The sequence below is a fragment of the Chiloscyllium plagiosum genome, unplaced genomic scaffold (assembly GCF_037043375.1).
Source record: "Chiloscyllium plagiosum isolate Xiang-an unplaced genomic scaffold, Cpla_swu_hap1 HiC_scaffold_1, whole genome shotgun sequence".
Lineage (NCBI taxonomy): Eukaryota > Metazoa > Chordata > Chondrichthyes > Orectolobiformes > Hemiscylliidae > Chiloscyllium > Chiloscyllium plagiosum.
In genome coordinates this window covers 49581830-49600177 of record NW_028270139.1, presented here as the reverse complement: position 1 = coordinate 49600177, position 18348 = coordinate 49581830, and the positions used below count along the sequence as shown (strand labels likewise).

Below are 18348 nucleotides of genomic sequence, written 5' to 3'. Positions count from 1 at the left end.
ACTAACCCAAACCACAGCACAGGAGATGGAGTAATACGTCAGTGATTGGTATTGGATTCTTAAAAAGATCGCACTCTGAATAACTGCATTTTACTATGTAAAAGCAATAAATAAAAATTCATTTCAGTGTTAGTGAACAAGAGACCTTAAAATCTGAAAGCTCAACCAGAATTATGTGTTCTTATTCCCCCTAACAAAACAAGGAGGCAGAAGGTAATATTCATTAGCCATCTGCTGATTGTTTGTTATTTACTGTCACTTTGCAGTTGTAGTAGAAAAGAAGAAGAAGGTGGAGAATTGAGTAATTAACCCTCAGATTGTTTTTCTAATACAGCCAGATATAAATGACTGACTCTGCCGGAAAAGGATAGGTCCAATTGTACAAAATGGTCTTCAGGCAAAACAGTGGCATCTATGAGGAACACATCAAAGGAGAGTTTGAGTCCAATGCTAAAACTGCACAGCAATTTGGAATTTGCTACATCTGTGACCTAAGCAGGTACCAAGTCCACTGAATACACTGAAAGACACAATTTTGTCATTTTGTGCACATTTATCTGGATTATATTTGAAAAAGCAAGACACATAAAGTGAACCGTCATAATAACACTCACAAGTCTTTCAGGAAAAAATTCCAAGCCACACAAATGTTTGAGATTGTTCAAAGAATTTCCAAACCAATGTGAAAGCAAGCTGGCTGCACTCCAATGGTTAATGATTAATGAAGCGTTCAACTGACCCAGTTGGAAGAACAATCAATAAAACTTGAAAAATTAAGGCCAATAATTTCCAGTTGACAAATTAGATGACTTAAAATAAAATTATTGACTAAATAATTCTAATATTGATATATATGAGTTATACTCCAATATCTCAAAATAGAATCACACACAAGAATTATAGGAAATAATTATACCTTGAGTAACAAATTAAAATGCACCTTTTTGTTGGTAAGGAGCAGATGGTATGTTGGACACAAATTGGCACTTATATAAATGCAGGCAGGACCAAATTTGTAAAGCAATCTTAATAAACTGATGAACTCCACACTTAGAAATTTGAGACTTGTCCCTGGATTTGAACAAATAGGCAAATCTGAAGCCTGAGTTTAATAAAACGGTAATTGATCATGTACTGATATTGTGACTAAGATAAGACTGCTACTGCCACTGACAGCTTCGAACCTAAATGGTAGACTTTTCTCTAATTAATTAGGTCGTTGAGTCAAGGCTAATGTCAAACTGCAAAAATAACCATGGGACAGTATTTTGGAATGGCAACACACCACAAAATACAGAATTATACCTAAGTTAGCAATGCCCGCACTACTGTTTCAGAGCAGCATTAGGTCAGGACTAATTGTGATTGTTTCTGAGATTCTTACACTACTGCGAAGTAACTGAAAAGGTAGCTAACTTTTTGGAAAATCACAGGTGCAATGGACACAATTTTCCATTGAAATTTGTTACGACACGGCGGTGGACCCTTCTGCCAATTAAACTAATCACCCAGAAAAGCGTACCTCGCCTCGTAATCTGTTAAAGTATGAATACCAGAGAAATCCCAAATTTCAGTATTTGAAGAAAAATCATATCAATTTATTCCTTACTGTAAAAGTGAACATTAAACAACAACTATTCACAACTCTAAGCCCCCCTTTCCCTTAAGTGATTATTATCTGCCTCCAAATCTATAACAATATACTGTTCCAATAAAAACCTGTATTAAAATTACATCAACTTAATTTCAAAACCATACAGTGGCTGTCATCTCCAGTGTCCTTCTGTCGGCTGAAAATGTCCCTGGGTCGTCTTCTGCCTTTTACTGCGAAGATGTTTCATATGAAAAGGTACCTTGACAGAGAGTGTTTGGAGTGGCAATTACTCTCTGTCTGACTTTCAAAATACCTGCTTTTTTAATACTCAAAATCGGATTGTCTTATTGGTGCAATGTTGACAAAAGAATAAATTCAAAATCAATTAGATTTTAGTATCCTGGGGCATACTTTAAACAGATTGGTTAGATTCAAATTGCTGTCAAAACAGCAACCAACTCAGTTATCTATTTCACAACCAAATGTTGCAATATTTTCAATTTTCCAGTACATTCTAAGACTGCTAGTTAGTCATATGACAGGTGTTTGTAAGCTCTCAGTACAAAACAGCATTCACTCTCTCTTAAAGGTACAGTACAAGTCTTCAACTTGATAAAAAAAGGATATTGCAAAAATTGATATTGTAGGTGTTGGGGTATCATTGGTTATTTACTTTCATAATTAATTGCACTTGAAAGAGTGTTGATGAGCTGCCATATCAAAATGCTATGGCCCACATGGTATATGTAAACCCACAATATGCTTAACAAGGAAGTTCCAGGATTTTAATCCAGACAATGAAGGAATACTACTTTATTTCTAAGTCAGAATGCTGTGTGGTTTAGAGGGGAATTTGCAGGTGGCAGTGTTCCTATGCATTGGCTACTCATGACCTTCTAGGTGGTGAAGATCATAGGTCTGAAAGATGCCATCATGGGGCATGGTGAGTTTCTTAAGTGCATTTTGTAGAGTGTACGCACTGCTGCTATTATGCATTTGTAGTGTAGGGACTGATTGTTCCTGTTGATAGATGGGGTGTCGATCAAATGGCTGATTTGTCCTGGATAATATCAAGCTTCTTGACTTGTTGAAGCTGCACTCATCCAAGCAAGTGGGGAATATCCCATCACACGTAGGTTGACTGGTTTTGGGAGACAAGTGGTGAATTCATCGATGAAATGGATGTAGATGATTAGGTACAGGACACTCCTGTGAAGAACCCCTGCAGTTATGCCCTGGAAAAGAGATGATGAATCTTGTTGACATGAGTCTAAACACTGAAGAGTTTTCCCAATATTCTCACTGATTTTGTTTTTATTAGGGCTCCTTGATGCCACACTCAATCAAATTGATGTCAGGAATGTCATTCTCATCTCAATGTTTGGACCAAAGCTGTAATGAGGTCAGGAGCTGAATAGCCCTTGTAGATCCTAAACTTCATTTATATTTTCTTTATGAAGAACCACAAGACAGACATCTAAGTCTATCATCCATAAAGAATGCAAGTAAGACAGCATATATAATGAAGAGCGGGATATCAGGTTTTGCTGTGATATACTTCTTGAATGTTTTCCTTCAATGGTTAAATCCCACAGATACAAAAGATACCACAGGTGGAATTTTCTGCTCCTTCAGTGAGTGAGCTTGGAAATTGCAAGTGTGCAATGTGGTGTACCTAAATCTAGCCTTCACCAAAATTAAGTTCTGGCTTGGAAAGCTCATGGTCAAAGCTCCCCCCACCCCCAACAACCAACTGAGGTGCTTAAATGGCCAATTAATGTCCATCCAAATGCCTCATTTTGCTGTCACTGGAATTACCCCAGCTTCCAATGGACCTGTCTCCATGCAGCATTCACAAAAGCTGCCAGCCTGTGAGTAGATTGTCACCCAAGTGGGGAGAGTAGTGATGCCCCTTGATCAGCACTAATCCTGATGGAGGAACTGAACATCAGTGAGGTCAGGATGAGGTGTGGGGAGATCCTAAAAACTTAAAATTTTGTTCTTGCTTCCTACCCAAAGTTTCTTCCCCAGCCCCTGTCCTGTTGACCATCCACGACAAACTGCACCCTACCCCTTTTAGATATATGTAGCATGGGTCAATTCCCAAAACATCAAATTCTGGGCTATGCTTCCGGCCAGATTCATGGCCTCCTCTATGCCATTGCTACACACAAGAGTTTCCCATCTTTGATTGATGGGCATCTCTCTGTAAGTGGCACTTGCCCCCTACCAGGGACCTGATTTAAGGGCAAGGCCAGCCAGTACACTCAGCCACTGCCTGACTGACATGGGGTTCATTGTCTCTTCATTGGAAAAGACTGCACAGGCTCTCCAGCTGGCTGACAAGAGCCCTGTCACCCCAACAACACATTATCCAGTGTGTTTAGCATATTAGACTGAGCTCCTCAGGATCTCTCATAACTTGTTTCAGACAGGCCTACTCCAGAAAGTTATTGCAGCTATATGTTCAACTCAGTTAGCACTCCAAGGGCAATACAATCTTCTCTTACAACCACTTCCTGCAGGTGCCCATTGTGTTCCTGCATTTCAGCAGCAGCAAGGGGTCTTGCCGAGAGCACATATCAGAAATTCAGGCACGTGCTGTGCACAGATTTCCATCATCATTTTAAGTAGCTGGAAAGTCCTGAACAGCATGTGATATGTACAGCTGGCAGGCAAAGCCTCTCCTCAATCACTCAAAGTCAGAACATTGCCCTTCATCTGGTAAGTTGGCCTGGAGAATATGCAGAACTTGGGTTTAACAAATAATACTGATAACAGTAAGTGGATAAAGATAACTGTTTTACCTTCTTCTGTGATTCGGACTTTAGCACTGTTAATCAGAAAGCAAGTGATTCAAGTTCCATGAAACATTATCCCATATCAGTTTACTCGAACATTAACAGAATTTTATACATTGTTATAGCAGTTGACTTCTACATTAGCAGTTGTTCATAACAAGACGGATTGTTCTTTATCCTCACCTCACTATAGTTTTTGACATAGTCAATCAAATCAAACACCTTCCCTCAGATCTTTCTCTTGCTGGCATCAGGTATATGATGTCAGCTTTTGTATATGTGCTGAGAACATTCACTCTACCTTTCTACCTCCTCTTTTAGTTTCAAGTTGCAAAAGTCCACAAGGAATGGTTTGGTAGTTTTTGAAGGACTATTTGCTGATTGCTTTGAGGATTCAGAAACCAGTTGCTCCCAAATACAATAGTAGACCTTCCTCTTAACACTTAATGTTGGTTTATCTTATACTTTAAGCGATTACTGTTACCTGCGCACTCGAATACCAGTCTAGAGTATCTCAGGCTGTGGGTATCTACACATACCCTGTCCCTGAGGCTGCTTGTTCTTTGTCTCAAAGTAAAGCTCTTCAACTGTGACACTCCTTTAATTACATCTGTACATAGTAGTTCTTCAAATACAGATCTTTACTGTAATGTCTAAGACTTCTCTCTTCAAATGCTCATTCTACACTATTGTCTTCTCTCTGATCAACATCAGAGTGAGAGCATTATGTATATAGTGTAAATAATGCAAATAAATCAACCCTTTCTCCAACGCCAATCCATCCTCTACAAAGTGCAGGTCAGGAATGCAATGGAATATTCTCTACTTGTCTGAATAAATGCACTTCCTACACACTTAAGAAGATTACACCATTCTAGGCAAAACAGCTCACTTAATCACCAATCCATCCACAAGCTTTAATATTCTATTCAATCACCATCTATGAAAGTGATATCAGTGTGCACAATGTGGAAGGTGCATTACAGTAACTCACCAAAAATCCTCTGACAGCATCTTTCAAACGACCACTAACATCTAGAAGGACAAGGGCAACAAATACATGGAAACAGCATCATCTGCAAGTTCCCCTCCAAGCTGTTCCTCATCCCAACAAGGAAATATATCGCCATTCCTTCAGTGTCACTGGGTCAAAACCCTGGAACTCCCTTAAATGTCAGCAATGCAGGGGTTTAAGGACACAGCTATCGCCACCTTTTCATGGGCAATCAAGGATGGGCAATAAATGTTGGCCCAGTCAGAACTATCCACATCCTGTGAATGAATAAAAATAATGAATCTTATTATAACACATCATCTCCTAAGTTTCTCTGTAGTTGCTCTAAATCATTCCAGTAATTTATTTTCATTTGCTTACTTACTCTTTGTAATCAGTGATGTAATTACTAACAATACTATTGCCATCATCAACATCACATTCAAACCCTAGCCCTCAATGTCAGTCTCATGACTCAAGATGATCTGGAAATCTATTGGAACATTTCCATCTGCTTGGCTTGAGTTCAACTTGAGGGTAATGGTGTGAAACTGTGTCTGAAATAGTTGTACCGCTCTGCATACTCTCTAATGTGGTATAGATAGGACAGTCTCATATCCTGTGATGATCAAATTGGGTATCACATGCTAATCAAGCTTGTGTGGTATGGTGACTCAATGGTTAGCACTGCTGCCTCACAGCACCAAGGACCAAGGTTCAATTCTACCCTCACGTAACTGCCTGAGTGGTGTTTGCACATTCTCACTGTGTCTGTGTGATTTTTGTCTGGGTTCTCTGGTTTCCTTCCACAATCAACAGATGTAGAGATTAGGCAGATTGTTCATGCTGAAATGTTCCATAGTGTGCAGGGTATGTCAATTAACCATGGGAAATGCAGGAATTAGATGCTTTTTTGAGCATCAGTGTGACTTTGATGGGCTGAATGACCTGTTTCCACACTGTAGGGATTCTATGACTCTATCACTTCTTGATTTCAGGAAGATCAATGATTTCTTGTTCCTCCTGAATTTCCCTTCAGGCATTCTGACAGTGTGAGATTTCAATTGATTTGTTTTCTTTCTTGATGACAGTAGCTTTTGACTTCTTGGCTTTATGGTTGACAATTCTTGCCCTATGAGAAAGTGAGGACTGCAGATGCTGGAGATCAGAGTCAAAAGGTGTGGCACTGGAAAAGCGCAGCAGGTCAGGCTACATCTGAGCAGCAGGAGAATCGACATTTCAGGCATAAGCCCTTCATCAGGAATGCCATAAGCTAGAGAATATACCAACTCTGTTTTTTTTCCCTCTGTGGCTCTTCTTTAGTTATTTTGCCTTCTCATGTTGTTGAGAGATTATGTTTGGCTTGAGTTTGTGTTCCAAAACTAGTGTCATTGATAGTTACACTGGAGAGTCCTCATTATTCAATGATAACATTCTGTAATGAAAAGTCAAGTAACAGCAGATACAGTCATGAGGGCACCAGTGGATCAAGCTGAAAAAAAAGAGATGTTTTTCTTGTAGAAGAAGTAGTGTCTTATAATACAGCTGTGATCAACACTTTACCATCAATTAAGGGCCAAATCCAAAAAGAACCAATCCCCTGTCTGGATTCTTATGCATCACTGTCTTGACTGCTCCTTCTACCCCAACATAAGGATGGAGTAGAGGACTTGTCACCTCATTGATGCTGCCTTCAAAGTGAACTTCCTGCAATCCAAGCTCATAGATTGAGTTTCATTGTCCAATACTAATTCTTTCAGGAAACTGTGTCTGGCACAAATTCTTTGCAGTATTTTAATCGCTGACTTTGCTGTTGTTTAATTCAGTCTCACTACTTCAATCAATTTTGAATAGTAGGAATAAATACATCTTCCCTACAAAAGCAACCAAATGCATTAGCAGCTTTCCCATGGCCTTTCCACAAATCTTGATTACGCTATTGGATCTGTCGTCACATGACTGTGTGTGGAACAAATTTAGCACATGCCATGTTAAAATGTAATCTTGCTTGTCTTTCAAAATGGCTGACCACCACACTGATTGTTGAGCTTTTGCTCTTTACTTTGTGATAGCTAGAAGTCCCTGTGGAGTGTCTGTAAGATTTCTCATCGCATTAGCTTCCACCAATTATTGGTTCTGCTCAGTGACTTGATTCAATTTGATTTAATATACTATTTTCACTTGTACCAAGATACAATAAAAAATATTGTTTTACGTTCTAACCAGACAAATCTTACTTTAAGTGCATCAGGGTCATAGAACAGAATGCAGAATATAGTGTTACAGCCACTGAGACAGTGCAGAGAAAGATTAACTTTAATATATGAGAGGTCCATTCAAGAGTCTGATAACAATGAGGAAGAAGCAGTTCTTGAATCTGTTGATGCATGTTTTCAAACTTCAAGTCTTCTGTCCAACTGAAGAGCTTGGAAGAGAATATAACGGGGTGGGAGGGAGTCTTTGATTAGGTTGGTTGCTGTCCTGAGGCAGCAGGACATGTAGACAGAGTCAACAGAAGGTAGGCTGGTTTTCATGATGGATTAGGTTAAGTTCATAACTTCTTGTGGTCTTTGGCAGAGAAGTTGCCAGACCAAGCCACGATGCATCCACATAGGATGCTTTCTATGGTATATCTATAAATTTTGGTTAGAGTCATGGTGAATATACTGAATTTCCTTAGCCTTCTGAGGAAGTTGGGCCATTCGTGTGCTTTCTTGACCTTAGCATCGACAGTTGTACTGTTTCAGCAATGTTCCATTGGATTACATTTTCACCACCCCTGCCGACATAATCACATTTATGCAACTCCTGTCAAATTTTTGAGATGTACAAATTTGTCTGATTTGGCCTTTAGTAAAGTGTTGATCAGAGCTGTATTATAAGACAACTACTTATTTTGTAAAAATAAGATCCATGTTTTTCAGGTTGATCCACTGCTGCTGTCAAGACTGTATCTGCCTTGAACTGAGCCCTGCTTGGAATATGGACTGTACCATTATCATTTCTCATCAGCCTAAGCCTGAATCCTTGAATGCATTTTGAGGCTTCCTTCGATCACAGTAATTGAGCCAAAGACTGCTGGTCCATCTCACACTGAAATTTTATTGCCATAAAATAGTGCGTGAACCTTTCATATTTCCATTTGACTACTATAGCTTCCTTCTCTAAAGTTGCTTTACTGTCGAAAAGTGTGATGCTGGAAAAGCACAGCCGGTCAGGCAGCATCTGAGGAGTAGGACAGTCAATGTTTCAAGCATAAGCTACTCATCAGGAATGAGAGGGTGGATCAAGGGGGTTGAAAGATAAATGAGAGGGGGGGGTGGGGCTGGGGGGAAGGTAGCTGGGAATGTGTAATGGAAAATTAACAAAATTAACATTTACTGTGAAATCTGAAAGAGAATACTTTGTTAAATCTAACACTTTGCTCAAATTTTAGGTAGACAGCCTGACTTTCCTGGATTTTGCTGGATTTTGCAAGCAGATAGCTTGGCCTTGCAAGTCTCGCAAACAGTCAGATTCAGCAAGAGTCAGGGAAAACATAAGGGCATTAAGCAATTATATCAAAAGCAAAGGAATGAGAAAAACAACTCCATATGTGGAAAGAAGCTCGAATGTTCCCAACTCTCATCCTTGAGTGTGTGATAAGAGTAGTATAAACAGAATATGTTAAAGTTGTTCAGGGCCCTTACATAAAGCATTTTTGCCAAGTGTATTGAGCCCCCTGCAGAGGTTACAATAAAGCTTTTTCTTTGCTCTTGCTAGCATTTGAGTCGAGTCAATTTAATTTCCACGACAGTAAAACTTGGGGGCTCGTCCCGGGTCCCCACGACTGGTTGAGATTCTGAAGATTCCCAGGAGGTGTAGGCGCCAGTGCCTTGAAAGACTTTCACTTCATCTTGACCACTGAATTGGCCCCTTTGTGTGAGAGGACTGGAAATCTGGATTGCCTCAGCGCCGGGATTCGAATCGAATAGGGTCGGGGTAAGAGTCGTGGCTTAAGTAATCCTACATAGAGACTATTCTAAGAGAATAAATGAATCAGGAAGAGGGCCCAGTGAACTCTTGCGCAGTATTCGAGCAAAACTCAAGGGAAAGGATTGCCATCTCCATAGTGTTTAAGAGACAGCAAGTTTAAGGGTGGTTTTAGATTTGAAACCACCACTGGCTGAGTTGGACTCGCCAAAGATGTACCAGGTATGTGGTTTCTTTGTTTACAAAAACCAAGGCATTGAGGTGGGCACGCCCAATGAGAGAGGGAACCTCCGGAGGTAAAAGCAAGTCAAAGGGAAAAGATGACAGTTCTGCGAGAGAGAGAGAGTGAGAGAGCTGAACACTTTTCCAGTAACGCTGCAAATGGGCCCCAGCAAGAGCAAACAAAAAGACGGTCCACGGATGACTTGGAATGGTCGACCAAAAATACAATACATGTTAAATAGTTACGGCCCAGAGTCTGTAAAGCAGTTAGAATTGTGGATTAAGGAATGTGGTTTTCCGGAGGGAGGAAGTTTTAGTTTTGGAAATATTGCAGTCACAGTTGGAGGAGAGAGAGAGAGAGAGAAGGAGAAGCAGAAGGGAAAAATAGAATTGAGTTTCCATCAAAACTAAAATAGAATGGATTCCATGTTCTATCGGTTTGCACTTGAATGAGGATTACTCCTAATTCAATGGAAGATGCATCAGTGGTTACTAAAATGAAAAAGCCTGCAGTGTATTATACTCAAACAACAGTAAAAATGTGCCTTCTTTTTAATCTTTTTAAAAGCTGCAGTCTGCTCCTGACTGCAATATTATTGTTGGTCTTCTTCAAATTGCTCACTTTTGGATTGTATAAGATTAGCCCAGCAAAGGAGTAGTTTTATTTCTCAGTGAAGTCTGTCTCACAGTCATCTCATCCTTTGTGACTATTGTATGTGGCGATTTGTCCACCCAGCTGGACGTGTGTACCTTCTGGACCTTTGAGTTTTATCTGTGCTGGTCCATCTTACACAGGAACCTATCATAGAAGCTGTCTGCCAGAATTGGAGCAACTGCTCCTATGTTGACTTTAAATTCTGTTCAAGCACGTGTACCTCCAAGTTGATAGTCTGGAATCAATATTGACTTTCCTCTACCTTATCTAGGAACATTGTTTCCACCTTTTTCCCGTCCTTTAAGTTCTTGAGCCTTTTCATTGCTTTTTGTAATCCATTACGAAAGCTTCTATTGATTCTGTTTGCCGAGAAGGTTTATTTTGGAGGTCATGAATGTGCTGCTACTACAATACTTTTTTTGAGGTGATCTAATTAGTCACATTTAGCACTCAGCTCTACCTGCTGAACATGTGTTGAACTTGTAGTTCTGTTCTGACCCACATCTTGTATAACCTAATTTAGTCAATGACATGATTACCACTCCTTTAGCAATTTAGTTAGTTGTCACAATGGTGATGTCATCTTGGGGCCTGCCCATCCAGGCAGAAGTGCCCATCCAATCATGTCAGAAAGAATCCTAATGTTTCCTCACAGAAGCAACTGATTTTTGGTCCCTGATTTCTGGTTAATTGCAAATTTGATTGCCTGTTCTGATGTTAAACCTCCTTGAATTGAAGAAAGCCTACCAACTTCTCATTCCTCATGCAGATTACCTTATAATCCATAATTGATTCATTCCTCTGTACCCACAGCATGCCGCTCGACAATTTAAATCCATTACAAAAGCTTCTACTTGGTTCTGTCAAACGTTGAGAGAGTAAACTGCATTTCACATATTATATAAATAAATTCTGTGGCTAAAGTGTGTGTCAAATGCTTTAATCAATGCATCATACTCCACTGAACTTTCTTCCAAGCTTTGTGTAACCACAGCATCATCAACTATTAAACTACAGCATTAAAACCATACTGACTTATTATAACTGCTCCTTCATGTACAAACCTGAAGCCATTACGTAGTCCAGAAACTCCAACTTCCAGATCTCCTCCTTCTTAATTCTTTGTGGGCCCTTCGTGTTATAGAATGGGAAAGTCTCCATGGACCATTGCACCTTACTGACTGGATGGTTACTTTCGTTTCTCCCTCTTATTGTCTAACTTTTCCTTCTTTCGAAGTATTGGTGTTTTGTGCTTCAATGTCTGTGAACTTGTATTTTTTATGCCCTTCAGAGTCTTTCCACTCTGTTGTCCTTTTGAGGTTATTTTCCTGGTCTATGGAGTCTTCTCCTGTCACAGCTTTTTACTTAATGTCTTCTGAGGTTCTGTGCTGCCTTTGGACCATTCCCATCTGTCTCAGCTGCATCTTCAAAGTTTTCCAGCCTTTTGCTCTGCTTTTGGAGTGCTCTTTTCTCAGCTGTCCATTGGACTCTTTTCTAACTTCAGATCCTGGCTCTGGAAGTTACCCCAACTATCAGTTTGATCCACGTAAAATGTAAAAAGATATTTGTATTCTTGTTGCTTTTAAGCTTATGAACAACACTAGCTCTTTATATGCTACAATATCACAAACTTACACACTTAGCTAACCAACTATATTTATTCCACGAGACACAGCAAAACTGAAGGTGAGGCGGGTACCTTTATACCAGAATGTCACATATCATCTAACTGTCTTAAGGTTACAAATCTCTAGAGACTGGAATCAATGCCACAATATAACATGTCCCTTTCCCTTTAAAGATTGAGAACTTCTATTTTTAATAAGCATGTACATGGATGCATGTGAATATATTGTCTCTACATTCATTTGGAAGACTGTTGAATGCACAGTACAACTAGATTAGTCCTTGTGCCGTTATCACAACTTGACAGTGTGCTATGCTGTTGTCATTGAGGATGCATATGTATCATTTGTCATAGATGTGTTTTGGGTTTCGGATATGATATCTTCATCATCCAAGTCATTATCTGATGGTTGCTGTTATGCAATTCTAATATTGCCTATTTCTTCACCATCCTTGATTCCTGCTCATTAGAATGTCAGATAACCCATGTGGTATCTTTCCATGAAATGATGTGCTCATGGGAAAATCTCAAATTTATATGCTTTGTCCTTGTTCAAGTTAATATATCTGCCTGAATGCTCATTGATCATGCTTTTGTACCATTTTCACTTTTATATCCAAAGTGTATCATGTACGTGTAGTTGAATGGTGAGAGTATGGGAGAGAAAAACTGACTGCATTTACTCCATTAAAGAGAGAAAATGATTGAAGGTGAGGTGGATATCTTTATATTGAAACATTATGGGTTTCTATGTCAAATAACTGTCCTAAAGGTACAGGCCTCTCAGGTCTCCAGTCTCCTGAGACCAATCTATGCCATGATATACCAGCCACCATGCTTCATTATACACGTGACGCCAAAACTGCGACCAGCCTATTTAGAAACCAGTCCTGAATATCTCTGTGCTGTGAATATCTACACATACAATGTGCTTAAGGTTATTGCATACGTATCTTTAGGTAATTCTTTCTTGTTGGAACTGGTCAGAACCTGGCACTTACGTGGTGAGTTTGTCACTTGCAGCTTATTAACCCAAGCCTGGGCATTACTCAATCTTGCTGAATGTAGGCACAGATTGCTTCCATATATGTCGCAAATGGTGATGAACATTGCGCAGTTATCAACAAACATTCCACTTCTGACATTATGTTGGAGGGAGGATTATTGATGAAGCAGCTGAGGATCATTGGGCCTAGGGCAGTATCCTGAGGAGCTCATCATCATCATTGCATGGATCATTACATTACACTAGGGATTAGACTCCTGGCAATGGTTTTTGTAGTTATCTGAAAGTGGCAGTTCTCATTTCCTTTCCATTGTGCTTCTAGTATGTGTGTTGGACCCCTGCATGTACAGATGTATTCTCTTATTTCCAATTCCTCCAATACAACATCCAGTGCAGCTTCAGAAAAAAAACTGAACGGCCTGACTGCCCAAATTCATCCATTTCTGTCTCTTCTCCACGTCAATTTGACCTCACACAGGACTCATGGAATCTCTTCTAGGCACAGCACCCCTCACCTCGGATCTTGCCGACTGGACCCTGTGAGACCACAGGCTCACTTGTCAGGCTGCATGCAGAACCACGTGCCTCTCGGCCTCACTATGGTATTAGAAACTGCCCCTGGTGATTCTGCTGGTGTTGCGTGGTGCCGGTCTCTGGCAGCTTTCTGAGTCAAGAATGCATGCTTCTGAGAGGAAGTTCTTCCTGAACTCAATTAACAGCCAATCCACACATTTAATGGCTTGCAGTCAGCCATTTTGCAGTTGGAGTCAGCTCCTTGATGTTTTAGCAGCAACCAATGGCATTGTGGCAGCTCAGGAAGGTAACTTCCTTAGTTAACCAAATTCTATTGCACGCATTCAGGAAAATAACTTGTTCTCATGTTTGAGGACTAACTCAATCCAAAGCATTAATGAAAAATATGCAATATAAGGCTCAGAGAAATTTTCCTGGGAAATTATATATAAATTGTGCTTTGAATTATGTGCTGTCATGTAATATGTTAAGAGAGTAATAGAGTGCCTTTCCGTGAACAAGCAGTCACTTCTCTCAGTATAGCCTGAAGAGCTGCCATAGATGCACTTCAGCGAATGACTTGGGAGTAATTTAAATCCTCTCTCTCAGATTGATCGCTGCAGGTGAAGTTCAGCAGCTGGTGTCTAAATGTGGGGAAATCCCCTGCAGGTTTGCTAGTATGTATAATTGGGCTTTTCACACACTCAGCTCCTAATGTAAAATAGTGTGATCTCAAAAATAATTTAGGGCACTAATATATATAGAATCCTGTGCTGTCTTTTTTTTAATCATAGCAATTCTTCCATTTGACATAGACAACTAAGACAATAGAAATGGCAAAAAATAGTACAACCCAATGGGAGAACTAAATATAGTTCAAATGATCTGACAAATTTCTGTAACTAATATTAGATAAGACTTAATAACTTTTGCCTCAGGTATACTGCTGTTGCTGTCAATATGCTGCAAGGAGGAGGATATTTAGAACAAAGAACATAGAATATTACAACTCAGTACAGGCATTCGGCCCTCGATGTTGTGTCAACCTGTGAAACCAATTTGATGCTATCTAACTATACTATTCCATTCTTGTCCATGTGCCTATCCAATGACAATTTAAATGCCCTTAAAGTTGGCGAGCCTACTACTGTCGCAGGCAGGGCGTTCCATGCCCCTACTACTCTCTGAGTAAAGAAACTACCTCTGACATCTGTCCTATATCTACCACCCCCTCAATTTAAAGCTATGTCCCCTTGTGCTAGTCATCACCATCTGAAGAAAAAGGCGGTCACTGTCCATCCTATCTAACCCTCTAATTATCACATATGTTTCAATTAAATCACCTCTCAACTTTTTTCTCTCTCATGAAAACAGCCTCAAGTCCCTCAACCTTTCCATACCAGGCAACATCCTAGTAAATTTCCTCAGAACCCTTTCCAAAGCTTGCACATCCTTCCTATAATGCGGTGACTAAAACCATACACAATACTGCAAGTGCGGCTGCACCAGAGTTTTGTACAGCTGCAGCATGACCTCATGGCTCCAAAACTCAATCCCTCTACCAATAAAAGCTAACACACTGTCTGCCTTCTTAACAACCCTATCAATCTGGGTGGCAACTTTCAAGGATCTATGAACCTGGATACCAAAATCTCTCTGCTCATCTACACCACCAAGAATCTTACCATTAGCACAGTACTCTGCATTCCTGTTACTCCTTCCAAAGTGAATCACCTCACAATTTTCCACACTAAACTCCATTTGCCACCTCTCAGCTCAGCTCTGCAGCTTATCTATGCATCTCTGCAACCTACAACATCCTTTGTCGCTATCAACAACTCGATCAACCTTAGTGTCATCCGCAAATTTACCAACTCATCCTTCTATGCCCTCATCCAGGTCATTTATAAAAATGACAAACAACAGAGGACCCAAAACAGATCCTTGCGGTAGTTACGGAACTCCTGGATGAATATTTCCCATCAACCACCACCCTCTGTCTTCTTTCAGCTAGTCAGCTGAGCAGACCTATCAAGTTATCAAGTTGTCTTCAATTCAAGCCTTAACTGCAAGCTTCAAGCACTATAGCTGGGAGAAATAAAAAAACAGATAATTACTTGACCAGTAAAAAAAGGGAATGTGTAACAAAACAGGAGTTGCTAGAAAAGCTCAGCAGGTCTGACAACATCTGTGAAGAGAAATCGAAGTTAACATTTTGGGTCCGGTGACCCTTCCCCTGTTATGTTTCTGATTTACAGCATCCGCAGTTCTTCCCATTTTAAAAAAATAATGGGTGGCTAGTTAAATTTGTTCAGCAAATTTGTTTGGAGGCATCAGTAACTGATGGGTTTGTACTGTAATCAGCCACCCAAAGCCAGCAGCATCATTATTAACATATACAGATATTTATGACACGTCCAGGAGCTAATGCAATTTTTACTGAGAGGCTAAGCAGGAAACAGGAGTTACTGACCAAACTAAAACAGCAAATGAATGGATTATGGTCAAAAGGAAGTTTATGGGGGTATGGGGATGCTCTTTGCTCCCCACAAGGGAGATCATAACATGGGTTAGGCTGCCAAGTAATCTCATGTGGAGGACTATGATCATGAGCAACTAACTTTGGCATAGAAATGAAGTACTCCAGGCTTCAAATGACTACAAACCTCATCTGGCCATGTCTGCTCTCCAGTTGAAATGGGGACCATTATTTCCAGAGAAACAGTGAATAGTGAATGATATGGAATTATCTCCCAGGGAATAATGATTGGAACCTTGGAAAAGGTGGCCAAACCAATATCCTGTACAACCGCAACATGACTTCCCACCTCCTGTACTCAATACTCTGACCAATAGAGGAAAGCATACCAAACACCTTCTTCACTATCCTATCTACCTGCGACTCCACTTTCAAGGAGTTATGAACCTGCACTCCAAGGTCTCTTTGGTCAGCCACACTCCCTAGGACCTGTTCTGAAATATTTTATTATTATTTGTTTCAGAGATGCACTTGAATTATTTAGAAGATGTAAAAAAAATTTTTCTAAGATTTAATGCCATCTTTTTCTATTCTAACTTTCCTATACCATCTCATTGTCTACTCTGATATTTAACTCCCTGCAGGCAATCCAGTGTTTGCATACACCAATCTAAATCCGTTCCTGGAACTATGAATATGAGATTGAAAATGCAGCTTGATGAAGATGTGTAGCTAATAGACATCAAGGAGCATTACTTGAACTGAAATATTTCCATTTCGCAAACATTTAGGCTACATTCAGCTAATGACAAAGTGTTGAAGATAATTTCACCCCAAGATGAAAGCCAATCTACTAGGCAGTTACCCTATTTAAAGTAGTTTGATTTCTATACTGAGGCTAAAATGTACATGCTACAAGTTATTATGTTCTGGAAGATGATAAACATTTTCACAAGCTAAAGAAATTTAAATAGAAAGGATCATAAATAAAATTGGTGTTTGAATTATGAATTTCTGTTCCCAGTTATCAGCCCACCTGATAAGACAAGCTAAGACAGAGGTTCAGATCTATTGGTGAAGGAGCCAACATTCCAGAGTTGAGACTGTATGGAAGAGAACATTTCTGTAGACAGCAACATAAACAGGAACTCTGTTTCTCTATGATTCCAAGTAAACAAAGTTCCTCTTTGCATTTCAGTTGGAGGGTGGAGGGAATCTTCCATTTATCCCATCCTGCATCAAGGGGATATGTCTTGAAATTTCCCTAACTATCCTGGAATTGTTGCCAGTGTGCCCTGGACCCTTGGGTAACTCAGGCCAGCTGAACGCTCTCCGAAGAGCTTTACCAACAGCAAAATAGAACTGGCCCTGTTGAGAATCAGTTACCTTCTACTGTTGCCCATTTGCTCGCTCCAATTGTGGTAAACATATCCATGTTCTGTTTGCTTTCTGTCAGTGTATCAGAATGACCTCAACTCTAATATTGCTGCCAGCGATTTAAAGTAAGTGCTCCTTAGTGCTCCTAAAGGCATCCTGACCATTTCAGTGACCCCAGAGTTTGGGACAAGAGTTGGTCAGCATCAATCAATGGATTTAGTTACATTGCTGGTCTGCTTCACCAGCTTCACACTGAACAAGCAGGACCATGCTGTCAGAGTGTTAGGCTCTCATGTTCTTTTGCTATTTTACCCTGGAGAAGTGTAGAATTGTCCTCATTGCTTCTCTTTGAAGATCTCAGTGTTCAGAAGCAATTTTAACATCGGTAAAGAAGTTCTTTGGAGTTGATTTTAATGTTGAAGTTTTATGTTCTCTGACATAACATTCACTCTCACATTCCAGTCAATCAATCTGTACTATTAGCACCTTTTCTTCCCCACCCCGCCCCCCCACACTCCATCTCCCACTATTGCATAAATGCTGCCCCCCACACTTCATATGACCTCTGATGAAGAGTCATCTAGACTCGAAATGTTAGCTTGTTCTCTCCATGGATGCTGCCTGACCCGCTGTGATTTCTAGCATTTCTTTTCAATACAGATTGCAGCATCTGTGGTAATGTGCTCCTACCCGCTGACTCGGCATGTTGTGAGGCCACCTGTTACCAAAGGCAAATCAAGCAGAACCTTTTTGATGCCCCAGTGCCAATGATGAGCTACATTAAGGCACCCATTAGTTCAGATCAATCAAAAAAATCATATATTGTAGATATCAAATAAATTAACAAAGTAGGATCAATACTGTCAAAATACATTATGTGTAAAGACTTTAGAACACATTGTTTTAGAATATAATGGAGCAGTTCAATAAATGTATATAAATTATTCCTTTTCTTAATAGCTTTAATTTATAACAAAGTAATTATCAATTCTATGCTCCAAGCAATAAACGAAAATCACTTTAACTAGTCATAAAATTATGCACAATGTCTGCCCAAATTTCTGAGATTATGTATCAAATTTTCAGGGCCCTTTCATTCACTTCAAGT

At 39.9% G+C, this 18348-nt stretch overlaps 1 long non-coding RNA gene across 1 annotated transcript in view; it reads right to left on the bottom strand.

Annotated features, from left to right (window-relative positions):
* Window positions 1-675, bottom strand: part of LOC122551718 (uncharacterized) — a 129413-nt gene extending 128738 nt beyond the window's left edge. Inside the window, exon 1 of the long non-coding RNA XR_015757898.1 lies at window positions 615-675. This is a non-coding gene — a long non-coding RNA (uncharacterized LOC122551718). The remainder of the gene's footprint in view (window positions 1-614) is intronic.
* Between the last annotated feature and the right edge of the window lie 17673 nt (window positions 676-18348).